General features: G+C 40.7%; 1 protein-coding gene across 5 annotated transcripts in view; it reads right to left on the bottom strand.

The window, feature by feature from the left end:
- The window catches only part of AMOTL1 (angiomotin like 1), a 176249-nt gene extending 167102 nt beyond the window's left edge, over positions 1-9147 (bottom strand). For 2 of the 5 annotated variants that reach the window (XM_027087773.1, XM_027087772.1), the window contains exons 1-2: positions 8989-9147; positions 2501-2610 (exon numbers count right to left, since the gene is read on the bottom strand). The gene's annotated coding sequence lies outside the window, so the exon portion shown is untranslated. The remainder of the gene's footprint in view (positions 1-2500; positions 2611-8988) is intronic. The other 3 variants (XM_027087777.1, XM_027087775.1, XM_027087778.1) reach the window with 3 other exon arrangements.
- Positions 9148-14162: the final 5015 nt, after the last annotated feature.

The raw sequence follows: 14162 nt of genomic DNA, 5'->3' as shown, positions 1-14162 counted from the left end.
ACTAAATGTATACATGAAAAATGTAATTTAACAATGCAATACCATTTTCAGTTGTTCCAAAGAAAATGAAATACTTAGTTATAAACCTAACAAAACATGTACAGAATCTGCATGCTGAAAATTACAAAGTACTGATGAAAGAAACCGTAGGAGACCTAAATAGCACAGAAATTTTCCACATTCAAGAACTGGAAGACTCAGCTTAGTAAAAATGTCTTCTCTCCAAATTAAACTACATCTTTAACAAGATTCCTATCAAAATCCCAGCGTGGTTTTTGTAGACATAGGCAAGCATTTTATAAAACTTATATGGAATGTGAAAGACGTGACGATAACCAAAGCAATTTAGAAAGGGACCACTAACGTGGGAGAAATCGCTCTGCCTGGTGTGTGGTTTACTATATAGCTTTTGATTTAGTCACCTAGATGGTGTGGTATTGTCAGATAGGCACATGGATCAATGGGATACAATGGAAAACCCACATACGGAATCATACAAATACATCCATTTGATTTTTTAAAATAATTTTTGATGACAGATCACCATATAACTTATATATATATATATATTTTATATATATATATTTATATATATTTTTTTTTTTTTTTTATATATATTTATATTATATATATATATATATTTTTTTTTTTTGGCTGTGCCGGGTATTAGTTGCAGCATGTGGGATCTTTAGTTGTGGCCTGCAGAGTCTTTAGCTGCGGCCTGTGGGATCTTTAGTTGTGGTGTGATAACTCTTAGTTGTGGCATGTGAGATCTAGTTCCCTGATTAGGAATCGAATCCAGGCCCCCTGCTTTGGGAGTGCGGAGTCTTAGCTACTGGACCACCAGGGAAGTCCCCACTCACTTGATTTTTGACAAAGGTTCAAAACCAACAGAATGAAGGAGAGATAGCCTTTTGAATAAATGGTGCTAGAGCAACTGAACATACTTAAGCAAAAAAATTAACTTTGACCTAACTTCGACTTACACAAATCTATCTCAAAATGGATTACAGATCTAAATGTAAAACTATAGGTTTTTAGGAAAAAATGGGAGAAAATCTTTGAGAACTAGGACTAGGCAAAAAGTTTTTATTCTTTGCTCTAAAAGAACAACCTATAAAAGGAAATATTGACAAATTGGACTTCATCAAAATTTAAAATTTTGCCCTTTGAAAGATCTTATTTAGAGGATGACGTACAAATTTACAATGCAGGAGAAAATGTTTGTAAACATCTGAAAAATAGATGCTTATCTAGAATATATAAAGAACTCACAGAACTCAACAATAAAAAAAACAAAGCATCCAGTTAGAAAATGGGCAGAAGTCATTAATTTGACATTTCACTGAAGAAGATATATAGAAGGCAAAGAAGCACATGAAAAAAAAAATGTTCAACACCATTAGACATTATGGAAATGCAAATTAAAATCACAATATGTTATCACTACCCAACTATCAGAATGGCTAAAATAAAAAATAGTGATAACACCAAATGCTGACAAGGATGCAGAGAAACTCCATTACTTACACACTGCTGGTGGTAATGCAAAAAGTTATGGCCACTCTGGAAAAGAGTTTTCCATTCACCCTAAAACTAGAAATGGACTTACCTTGAGACCCAGACATTGTACTCTCAGGCATTTATCCCAGAGAAATGACAACTCATGTTCATACAGAAACTTGCATACAAATGCTTATGGCAGCTTTATTTGTAGTAGTCCCAAACTGGAAAGTACCCAGATATCCTCCAATGGGTAAATGGGCAAAAGATTAAACAAACTGCTACAACCATGCTGTGGATTACTACTCAACAGTAAAAAAAGAACCAACTATTGATACATGCAACAACTTGGATAGATCTTAAGAAAATTATGCCGAGTGGAAAAAGTCAATCTCATGCACGTAAATACTCATGATTCCATTTATATAATGCTCCTGAAATAAAATTATACAGATGGACAACAGATTAATGGTTTCAAAGGGTTAGGGATGAGGGGGATGGATGCAAAGGGATAGTGCAAGAGAGCCATGTGGTGATGATACAGTTTTGTATCTTGATTGTGGTGATAGTTACCTGAAATAAACATGACAAAATTACATACAATTATACACATATACACAAATGAGTACACATATAACTGATAAAATGTGAATACGGTTTATGGACTGTACCAATGTCAATTACCTAGTTTTGATATTGTACTATAGTTACACAAAATGTTGACACTGGGGACGCTGGGTGAAGTGGGCACACACTTGTGAATCAATAAATATTTTATTAGAAAAGCTTTTTAGAAGTATGCAAATCAGCTTTTCTTTAACAGTCTGAATGTTTGCATTTTTCTTTGTTCAAAAAATCCACATAAAAAAAAAAATCCACATGACTAGACCAATCATAAATTTAATGAGACAAGTCTGCCTAACGTCAATTCATAGATTAAAGTTTTAGTAACTCGTATTCACAAAATATAAATAAAGCAGGAGAACTGAACACTCACACTTCGCTCCCAAGAATCACGTTATCCTTCAACCTGATTGTCCTACCACAGTGATGCCATCTGCAAAATGGTAAACTTGACGTTTCTGGAGCACCCTGGGCACAGGATTCCTGCAAAAGTCACCCAATTTCAATTTCTTCTTAAACAGCATTTAAAAAATAATAATAGTTAAAATGTGTTGATCACTGAACTACTCAACTACCTGCTACACAGTAGAAGGTAAGAAGAGGACTCACAAGAAATAAGAAAATATGGTTTTAATTCATATTGCTTAAGATACAGGAGAAATAATGTACAGTCATGCTTTTAAAGCCTTTGGAAATATATTTGGGGGACAATAAGAGAAGAAAATTGGCAGTAGAATAAACACTCAGAATATAGATATTTGGTCTGACTTAAGTACTTATTGAATCTTGGTCACCTGTAGTGTGACTGACTGACTGAATCTCTGGGCCTGTGAAGAGCCTGTGACTCTGGGACTTGTGACAACAGTAAACTAGTATGACTCCAATACTATCACTACTACTAAGGTTGACTGCTACTTATTCAGTCCCAGGTATTAGGCATCACCTCAGTTAATCTTCACAAGAACTTTGTGAGATGGCATTATTATCCAAATTTTAAAGATGAAGAAACTGAGAAGACAGCCATAGTAAAGGATGAAATAATGCCATTTGCAGCAACATGGATGGACCTAGAGATTATCATACTTAGTGAAGTAAGTCAGACAGAGAAAGACAAATATCATGTGATATCACTTATATGTGGAATCTAAAATGTGACACAAATAAACTTATTTACAAAACAGAAACAGATGCACAGACATAGAAAACAAACTTATGTTTACCAAAGGAGAAAGGGGGTGGGGGAGGGATAAATTAGGAGTTTGGGATTAACAGATACACACTACTACATAAAATAAACAACAAGGACCTACTGTATAGCACAGGGAACTATACTCAATATCTTGTAATAACCTATAATGGAAAAGAATCTGAAAAAGAATAGATATACATATGTATAACTGAATCACTTTGCTGTACGCCTGAAATTAACACAACATTGTTAATCACCTACTATACTTCAATTTAAAAAGATAAAGAAGGGCTTCCCTGGTGGCACAGTGGTTGAGAATCTGCCTGCCAATGCAGGGAACACGGGTTCGAGCCCTGGTCTGGGAAGATCCCACATGCCGTGGAGAAACTGGGCCCCGTGAGCCACAACTACTGAGCCTGCACATCTGGAGTCTGTGCTCCGCAACAAGAGAGGCCGCGATAGTGAAAGGTCCGCGCACTGCGATGAAGAGTGGCCCCCGCTTGCCACAACTAGAGAAAGCCCTCGCACAGAAACGAAGACCCAACACAGCCAAAAAAAAAAAAAAAAAAAAAAAAAAAGAATATTAAAAAGATAAAGAAAACTGAGAAGAGAGATGTCTAGATACTTTCCAGGGTCAACCAAATAGAAAATGTCAGGATCCAGATTGGAACCCAGGTCATCTGATTTCAAAACTCATGCTTTGGGACTTCCCTAGTGGAGCAGTGGTTAAGAATCTGCCTGCCAATGCAGAGGACACGAGTTACAGCCCTGGTCTGGGAAGATCCCACATGCCCTGGAGCAACTAAGCCCGTGTACCACAACTACTGAGCTTGTGACCTAGCGCCCGCGTGCTTCAGCTACTGAGCCCACGCGCTGCAACTACTGAAGCCCGTGCGCTGCAATTACTGAAGCCTGCGCACCTAAAGTCTGTGTTTCGCAACAAGAGAAGCCACCACAATGTTCTCATTGCGCGCACCGCAATGAAGAGTAGCCCCCATTCGCCACAACTAGAGAAAGCCTGCACGCAGCAATGAAGACCCAAGCAGCCAAAAAATAAATAAAATTAAACAATAATAATAATAAAGTTGCTTAAAAAAAATGCCTCATGCTTTGACCACTAATCCCTGTGTCTCCACTAAAGCCTGTTTCTCTTTTTTTTTTGCGGTACGCGGGCCTCTCACTGTTGTGGTCCCTCCGGTTGCGGAGCACAGGCTCCTGATGCGCAGGCCCAGCGGCCACAGCTCACAGGCCCAGTCGCTCCCCGGCACGTGGGATCCTCCCGGACCAGGACACGAACCCGTGTCCCCTGCATTGGCAGGCAGACTCTCAACCACCGCGCCACCAGGGAAGCCCTAGAGCCTGTTTTTAAATTCTCCTCTTGGCTGCTCTTTTCTAGGGGTCTCAGTTGCTTTCCTCCAGGGCTCTGGACTCTGGGCATTTCCTTGACTTCATGTTTTTTCTGTCTGCCTGCTTCTCCCAGCAAATTCCATGTGGAGGATGGAGCAGAGCCCAAAGAGCAGGTAAGGGAGATATCCCAGCAGAGTTTTATGTGAGTTGAGTTAGATGGGGAAGTGATGGGGGAGATGATGAGGGGTGGGGGGAGGTGAGAGAAAGAGAGAGAGAGAGCTTTCTTTCACTGATTTAATTATAAGGGTAAAACTAGTTAGTAAAGTCATTGAGTCTCTTTCTCAGGCCTTTTTATTTATTTATTTTTCTAAATTTATTTATTTACTTTTGGCTGCACTGGGTCTTCATTGCTGCCAGCGGGCTTTCTCTAGTTGCGACAAGCAGGGGCTACTCTTTGTTGCAGTGCACAGGCTTCTCATTGCGGTGGCTTCTTTTGTTGCAGAGCACAGACTCTAGGCAAGTGGGCGTCAGTAGTTGTGGCACGCGGACTCAGTAGTTGTGGCTCATGGGCTCTAGAGCGCAGTCTCAGTAGTTGTGGCGCATGGGCTTACTTGCTCCACAGAATGTGGCATCTTCCCAGACCAGAGCATGAACCCATGTCCCCTGCATTGGCAGGTGGATTCTTAACCACTGTGCCACCAGGGAAGTCCCAGGCCTTTTTAAATGAAACGCTTTCTTCCTCAGTGGTCTGAGGCCTGAGAATATGCGTGGACAAAGAATTCTCTGGATAGATCCCTCTACCCCTCCACACCCTTGGAGGCTTAATCTGGGTTGCCTTCTGGATAAACAAGAATACCACCTTGTTCCAGTTATTTTTGCTGTGTAACAAACCACCTCTAAACCTAGAGAATATGACTTGTCACATCTCTGAGAATGCTGTGGGGTGACTGGACTGAGTGACATGTTCTCCCTCAGGGTCTTCTATACAGCTGCAGTCAGATAGTGGCTGAGTCTGGAGTCGTCTGTAGGCTTTTTTCCTGTAGTCTAAATCTGAATGGCTGGAAAATCTGCGGCTGGTTGGGCTTCTCTCCATGGAGCCTCTCCATCTAGTTAGGTTGGGTGTTCTCACAGGATGATGGCCTCAAGGGTAACTGGCCGTCATGCACTGGAACTGGTTTGTACAAATTTGTAAGAACTGATTCTGTGTATTTCTTTCCAACCCTGCATTCAGTGTTGTCACTTTGGTAGCTTGAAATCAGCCATGGTGGGAGGGAGTATTTATAGAATAAAAACTGGTAAACACTGCAAATCAGGGGGATCCCCCCACCCCAGAGAGCCAGGTTACCACCACATGACTTTATATGGTGGTTGGCTTCCCCCAGAGTGAGTGGGCCAGGAAAACCAGGCAGAAGCTGCAAAGCTCCTGAGAACCTAGCCATGGAGGTCCCCGAAGGTCACTTTCTTCTTATCCTATTGATCATCAAGTCTCTAAGGCTATCCCTGATTCAAGAAGAGGAGAATTATCCATGTCCCATGGAAGAGTATAATAGAGGACCTATTGGCACAGAGTAGGTGTTCAATTAAGTGTTTGATGAATGAATGAATGAATGAATGAATGAATGAGTAAAGTCACTTAAACTCTAATGTGTGTGTCCTTAAATCACTCTAAAAGTGGAAAGCCTTCTGGAAAGTTTTACTTCAACATCAGAGAGGCCAATGATTTTTAAGTCCCCAAAGAGCCTAAATCTAAAATTGCTTGATATAAATCTACTTACACTCTGTCTGCAGGTATTCACAGACCTGTTTTCTCAAGCTCTTCCCACTTATGTACTCAACTGGGACTGTCCACATGACAATGGCAGAATGCTTTTTTAATCGATGTTTTCATACTATGTAAGTTTGCTTTACCTCTCTAAGTAAATCACAAATTCCTTGAGAGAGTTCTCACCTATTTCTTTGCCAGTCCTCCCCACCTTGCCAAAACTCGATACATACATACACACACGGATACTTACAAGATATATGATAGAGATTATAAGTTGTAAAAGAGAAGGAAAGAAGGAAAGGAACTAAAAACTCATAATGGCTGTGTTTCATAAATGTTCTCATTTAATTCATATTCACCCAGAGAAATAGGCATTATTATTTCTGTTTCATAGTTGAGGAAAATGAGTCTTAAGAAAATTTACCAATTTGGTCAAAGCCACACTAGGAAGTAGGGAGATAGGATTCCAATGCAGACCTGCATGGTTCCAGGGCCTGAGCGTTATGTGTTCTTCAAGCCATCTTCCCACTGCAATATACATCTCCCATCTCCCCCCATTCTCTCTGCCTCCCTCCTTGAAGTATCCACACGAGTCCTAGAAATGCTAATGCTTCTAAACCTCAGATAGGGTAATAAGTGTTTCAAGTTCTGCTCTTATGAGAAACGTCCTTAAAAAGCTTGGGAAGGGACTTCCCTGGTGGCGCAATGGTTAAGAATCCGCCTGCCAATGCAGGGGACACGGGTTTGAGCCCTGGCCCGGGAAGATCCCACATGCCACGGAGCAACTAAGCCCGTGCGTGACAACTGCTGAGCCTGTGCTCTAGAGCCCGCGAGCCACAACTACTGAAACCCTCTTTTCTAGAGCCTGTGTTCTGCAACAAAAGAAGCCACCACAATGAGATACCCGTACACCGCAACGAAGAGTAGCCCCCAGTCTCTGCAACTAGAGAAAGCCGGCGCACAGCAACGAAGACCCAACGCAGCCAAAAATAAATAAATAAAATTTAAAAAAAATTCTTGGGAAGATAAGAAGCTTGAAGTGTCTTATACTAGGAAGGGAGTGAGCCTGGTAGCAGGTCAGCTAAGCGGCTATTGCAATAACTCAGGCAAAGAGTGCTGGTGGGACGGACCAAGGTAGGGTGGTGGGATGGGTAGGCGAGAAAAATTTTGAGGCCTATTAAGAAGACAGATCAACAGACTAGTGATGGATCAGATCGTGCAGGTGCCAATCAGTCATTGTAGAATCATCACTCTGGCTGCCCCGGGAAGATGAGGCTGGAGAGAGGAAGCTGGGATAAGAGGTTTCTGTATTCCTGGAAAAGGTGATAAGGGCTTAAAGTAGCCGTGGAAGTGGGAGAGTGGATGGATCTGAGAGACCACATGGAGGCAGAATCTGTGGGATGTGTTGCCACACTAGATGTGGGAATGTGAGGGCGAAGGAGGGTCGAGGTTGAAGTCCAGAAATCTGTCGTGGACAACCAGGTGCTTTTCACGTAGCTGGGGGACACGGGGGTCGGGGGAGGTTCCGCAGAGTTCAGGTAAGGATAAATTCTGGATGTGCCAAGTTTGAGGTGAATGAGTAAGCAGGCGCTCGCAGCCAGTATGCAGTTGCATTTAAAACAAAACGAGCATCTCTTATCGCAATGAAATTCTTTGTTCCCTTCAGAGGTTATAGATGAAAGCACTGAATCCTGTGTGGGATAGGGTTCTGTGTCAGGTTATAAAGGGACCCTGCAATTCTCAGTGTTTTCACTTTACTGTGGTTCAACTCTCTCAAAAGCCATTTATCACCCTGTAGGCGCCTCCATCATCACCAAGATGTCTTTACGGAGACTTCCAGAGCTCGTAAGAGCTGTATGATTCAATTAGTGGCAGTGATTCATATAGCTCATAGAAAGTGCGGCAGGGAGATTTCAGGGGCCCCTAGGACCACAGGTCAACCATACACACGCACGCACACACGCCAAAACTTAGAACTCGCATGGACAGGCTCTAAGATGTGTTTGCACGCTTCTGCCCCACAGGAGAGCACAGCCATGGTTTACACAAGGTCCCTGCGTGTCAGGACAAGGAAGCTGGGCCTTTGTCCCTGCTACACTCTGAGGAAGAAGGGAAGAATTCAAGCCAGTGAATGAGCAAATGAAGGCTCTGCAGAGAGCTGCTGCTTTCCTATACATCAGCGTTTATCATGAGACCCTCTAAGGGTTCTACCCAAAACACAAAGCCCGTTGTAGGAAGGCAAAACAGGTAGGACAGCCCCAGCCTAAGGAGACCACTCGTAGTTGCTTCACCAAAGGGTTCATTGTCCCACTGTTAGAACAGACACCTGAAACCAAGCCCGGGTTAGATTTCCATGCCACTGCAGCCCGAGCTGAGTGGTCACTCAGCCCAGGGCCTGCCAGCCCACCAAGTGGGTACCAGCTGCCTGGGAACCAGCTGTTCTCACCCAGAACGTCCCTTGACCCAACTCCAACTTTACCCTGAGGTGCCCTAAAAAGTGCCCCCCCCCCCACAATCAAGCTTTCCTGAATGGAAACCCACTAAAGGGAAGCCCTCTTACCTGAGAGAAGGTCCTGGTGCCCAGCTGTGGAAAAAACACTGAGTTCCCGCAGACGTGACAGGGACTCACAGGGCAGCTCTGTTGCTTTTAAAAGAAGAAAGGTGACTTCATCTCTGGTGCCGTGGAGTTTAGAAGAGCAACAAGTGCTTCCTGGCTGAGTCAGATCGACCTCGCCAGTGATGACTCCATCCAAATCATGCAGCCGCTGCCCAGACACGCTCAGCCTTCAGAAGGTGAAGCTTTGGAATCTGATTTGCCCTGTTGTTTTCAAAGAGCTTCAGAAAGTCCGGAAGCACTAACCGCCTTCACCAGCACCAGGGGTGGGAAACCACACACTTATTTCCCTAAGTCATATCATTATCTCCCAAGAATCCAACATTCTAAGGAAGGAAAACGTATTTAAGCGTCTGAGGGGTAAACATTCTTGGGGAAGGAGGGGAGAGAGAAGAAGCAAAGATCTTTCAGGCGGGACGAGGAGCAGTAAGAAGCTGGAAAGGATCACTGTGCTGAGAGATTTGCAGACCTGGTGATTTGTAAGCCTACAAAGATGACAAATAGGTGATGGTCTGGAGTTTGCAGAGGGGAAAGTATTCAGTTCTGCAAAGGGAATGAGTCACTGTATGAAAGGAAAGTTGACAGTCTCTTTAATGAAGGCGACCTATTTTTATTTTCTTTTTATTGCCTGTGGTATCACTCAACTCATTTGGGGTCATTTGTAACATTAATATATTAGCTCATAACGTGCCCACATTTCACCAAATTTGGGGAAAGAGACATTTGTTTAAGTCAGGAATTTTCTCTTTTGTAAGCTAAAGGTGAGGCTGGAGCAATTAGATTTGTAACATGGGATTCAAGGTCATGTGAAGCTACCCAGGAAGCCAGGCACCTCTGCTTGATGTCATGCCCTTGGGCTAAACTTTGGGCAGACCTTCTGGCTGTGGTGCCAGGACAAGGCATGGTAATGGCTGTGACCTCCGTTGGAAGTAGGGCAGAGGGTTGAGCTTAGCATCTGACTGCCCTTTCTATCACACCTCTACTTCAGGAGAGTGTACAGCGACTTGGGGTCCCTAGGCATGTGTCCAATTTCTTGCCGAACTATTTTGAGGCTTTGGGGATCTTCCTGTGTCAAGCTTCACTCCAGAGAGGATAAAACAAGAAAAAAATTATTTTTCTGTTGAGATGGAGATATTCAGTTCCAACATTAGAAAGGGGTTTTTGAATTCAGAGATTTAAGAAATGTCAACATGGCTTGTAGAAGGATTTGCAAGTCTTCTAGTCAGGGTGTAAGTAGTGAGAAACATAGAAGAGGAGCAGAGTTTCATCAATGTTGAGATCAAAAAAGGGCAGGGGGCATTTTTATTCGGTTGATCATAGACTCCTCAGAGCCTTGCACAGAGAGTAGCACACAGCAGGTGCTCAGTAGATAGAGAATAAATGGTGTCCGACAGCCCCTTCTGTTCCAGATTTCTAGAACAGATCTGTTCAGGACTTTTTGTTAAATTGAAGCATAATTGACATACAACATCGTTGTAGTTTTGTATGTGTTCATCATAGTGTACATCATAGTGATTTGATATTTATATACATTGAGAATTCTTAAAGTCACCATCTGGTAAACAAGGCAATTGCAGAGAGCATGAGCCCCTGGGTCTTATGCAATACAAGAGGCACTTTGTCCTTTGCTTTGCCTCAGCCCCCAGGTTCATCGCCACAGTTAGAATAGAGCAAAGAAAGTCAGTTTCTGGACCCACAAGTCCCTTTTGCCTACCCTGTTCCCCTGTACATCAGCTAGACTCTGGTGTCTTTCTCCAGGGCCAGGACTTCATCTCATGGGCAATCTGCCAATTCTCTTCAGTTATCTTTGTTCTCAGCATTCCATTATAGAATGTTCAACTTAGAAATGTGTTGAAAGAATTTTATAGTGAACACCCATATACATACCACATAGTTTCTTCAACTGACGCCTTACTGTATTTGCTTTATCATATATTAATTCTCTATCCATTCCTCTATCCATTCAGCCGCTCATTTAATTATTTTGGCTATTACATTCCCAAGTAAGTTGCAGACATTAATACATTCCCCAAAGTACTTCAATGTTACTAACCAGAGTTCAAAATTTGTTTACAATTCCTTTATTTCTTTTCAGATGAAAATCGTGTACAGTGCAATGCAAAAATTGTCAGTATATCATTTGATGAGTTCCTATAAATGCACACACCTGTGCAACCCAGACCCTATCAAGGGACAGAACATTGACCATCACCCTAGAAAGTTTCCCATGTCCTTTCCCAGAAAACTCCTGCCTTAACACTCCTAGAGAGATCCAATATTCTCATGTTTTCACCATTGATAAATTTTGCCTATTCTAGTACTTCATATAAATACAATTGTACAATTTGTATACTTTTGTGGAATTTCTGTTCACTCAGCATGTTTTGGGGATTCATCCATCCATGTTGTTGGTTTCTTTTCATTGATGAATAGTATTTTACTGTATGAATATGCCACGGTTTATCCAGGCTCCTATTAATGGACAGCTGGTCCTCCAGTTTGGGGCTATTATGAATAAAGCTAATATGAACACTTTTGGACACACTTTTTGTGGACATGTGTTTTTGTATCCCTTTAGTAAATACCTAGGATAGAATTGCTGGGTCTTAGAAAGTGGCTGTATTTAATTTATATGAAACTGGAAGATCTTTTTCAATGTTTTTGACCATTTTCCCCTCCTACCAACCATGTACGTTTACATTTTTCTGACAATATTTGGTGCTCTCAGTCTAATTTTAGCCATGCTGATAAGTGTGGAATGGTACCTCATAGTGGTTCAATTTGCATGTCCTTGATGACTAAAGATGTTGAACGTTTTTTCACGTGCTTACTGGCCATTAATTTACCATCTTTTGTGAACTGTCTGTTCAAATCTTTTGACCATTTTTAAATTGAGTTGTTTGTCATTTTATTATTGAGTTTTAGGAGTACTTAGTATATTCAGAACACAAATTCTTTGTCAGACATGTTTTGCAGATGTCTTCTCCAGCCCTGTGGCTTGCCTATACATTTTATTAATGACATTTCTTCTGATGAACAGAGACTTAATTTTGATTAAGTGTAATTTTTTGTTTGTTTGTTTGGCTTTTGCCTTCCCCCAAGTCATGAAGATAATCTCCTATGTTTTCTTCTAGAAGTTTTGTAGCTCTGGCTTGTATATTTAGGTCTATGGTCCTTCACAAATTGATTTTTGTGGATAGTAAGATTTAGGGCAAGATTAATTTGTTTCCATATGAATATGTAATTATTTCAACACCACTTGTTCCTTTCCCAATAGGGTTGCTTTAACACCTTTGTCAAAAATAAAATAAATGTCTAAGTATGGGTCTATCTCTGGGCTCTTTATTCTGTTCTATCCATCTGTTTGTTGATCCTTGTGCCAGCACTGCGCTGTCTTGATTACTGTAGTTTTAGGGTAGGTCTTGAAGTCAAGTGGTGTTAAGTCTACACCATTGACTTCTTTTTTCAAAACTTCTTTGAATATTCTAAATTCCTTACATTTCTACAGAAATTTTAGAATCAGCTTGTCAATTTTCACTAAAAAGCATATTAGGATTATGATTAGGATTGTAATGAATCCATAGGTCAATTTGGTAATTGCTGTCTTAATATTGAATCATTCAATCCGTTAACTTAGTGTATCTCTCCATTTATTTACACCTTCAATTTCTCTCAGCATTGTTTTCTTGATTTTCTCTTTGTTGTTGATTTTCAGCAGTTTGATTATGATATGCCTGAATGTTTTTATCTTTGTTTTGTTTGGTTTGGTTTTGATATTAATCTTTCTTGGCATTTATTGAGGTTTTAGAGTCCATAACTATTTGTCTTTTTCCAAATTTATAAACTTTTCACCCATTATTTATTCAAATACTTTTCTTTTTTTTTTCTTTCTCTCCTCTCCTTCTGAGACTCCAATTATATGTATATAAGACATTCTGACATTGTTTCAAAGATCTATGAGTCTCTGCACATTTATTATATCTCTGTTCAGTTTGAATCATTTCTGATGATCTATCTTCTAGTTCATTGACTTTTTCTTCTTTCATTTCCCTTGTGCTTTTAAGCACACATTGCATTTTTATTTCAGATATTTATTTTTCAGTTCTTATGTTTTCATTTGATTCTTTTAAAATAATTTCTACTTATCTGCTAAGATTTTCTATATTTTCTTTCACTATGGATATATTTTCCTTTACATACTTGAACATAGTTACAATAACATCTTTAAAATTCTTGTCTGCTAATTCCATCATCTAAGTCATCTTAGAGTTGGACTCTGTTGATTGTGTTTTCTTTTTAAAATCTGTTTTGTTGTATGTTGAATAATTTTGGAGTGTATCTTGGTCATTATGAATGATATATTGTAAAAAGTCTGATTCTATTATGCTGTTCTAGTGAGTATTGACTTTTCTTTATTCAGGCCTTTAGAGTAGCTGAACTCAAGCTACAAAACCCTATCTCCCCAGTAGCAGCTGGAATTTCAGTTCAGCTCTTTTAGCTGTAGCTGGGACTCTTAAAGTCTGCCTCTTACATATGTGGTTTGGGGTCAGCCATAGATCTGGGCAGAGTTCATTCATAGAATGTAAGACTTCCCTTCTGCCCTGCATATCACAGACAGGGCCCCATTCTTAGGCTGAAGGTGTAAATCAGGAAACTTACCCCATGCCATTCTCTTCTTCCAGTGGTTCAGTCTCCTCTGGTTTTGCCTGTTTTTTTTCTCTCCAGTACCTTCAATTAGGTGTTCTTATATTTTGCCCAGAGTTTATATTTGTTATCTACAAGATGTATGGTCCAAGAGGAGCTACTTGGCCATACCAGAAGGTTTCAATTACCTTTTGAGTCATCTAGTTTACTTTCAACAAGATAATTCATAGCTCTTTCCCGGGATACTATTTATGTTTTATTTCAAGCACCACCTCAGATTGATCGGTTATGTTGAAGTGGATACTGAGCTTCAGCAGAAAAGGGTGAGATAATCAATAAGCAATGTCTGCCTTGGACAAAGGAGAGAAAATGTAAGCTGGATATTTGTAATTTCTGTTATGGTTACTTACAAAACAATATAATACTCAGCTGTTTGTACCTACTAGAACATCTTCTTGAAGTCTGTGTTTGCTTGT

Source organism: Aethalodelphis obliquidens, unplaced genomic scaffold, assembly GCF_003676395.1.
Source record: "Aethalodelphis obliquidens isolate GAN/ISIS:26980383/991018 unplaced genomic scaffold, ASM367639v1 scaffold60, whole genome shotgun sequence".
Taxonomy (NCBI): domain Eukaryota; kingdom Metazoa; phylum Chordata; class Mammalia; order Artiodactyla; family Delphinidae; genus Aethalodelphis; species Aethalodelphis obliquidens.
Note: the sequence above shows the minus strand (reverse complement) of the source record. Positions and strands in the feature narration are given on the sequence as shown.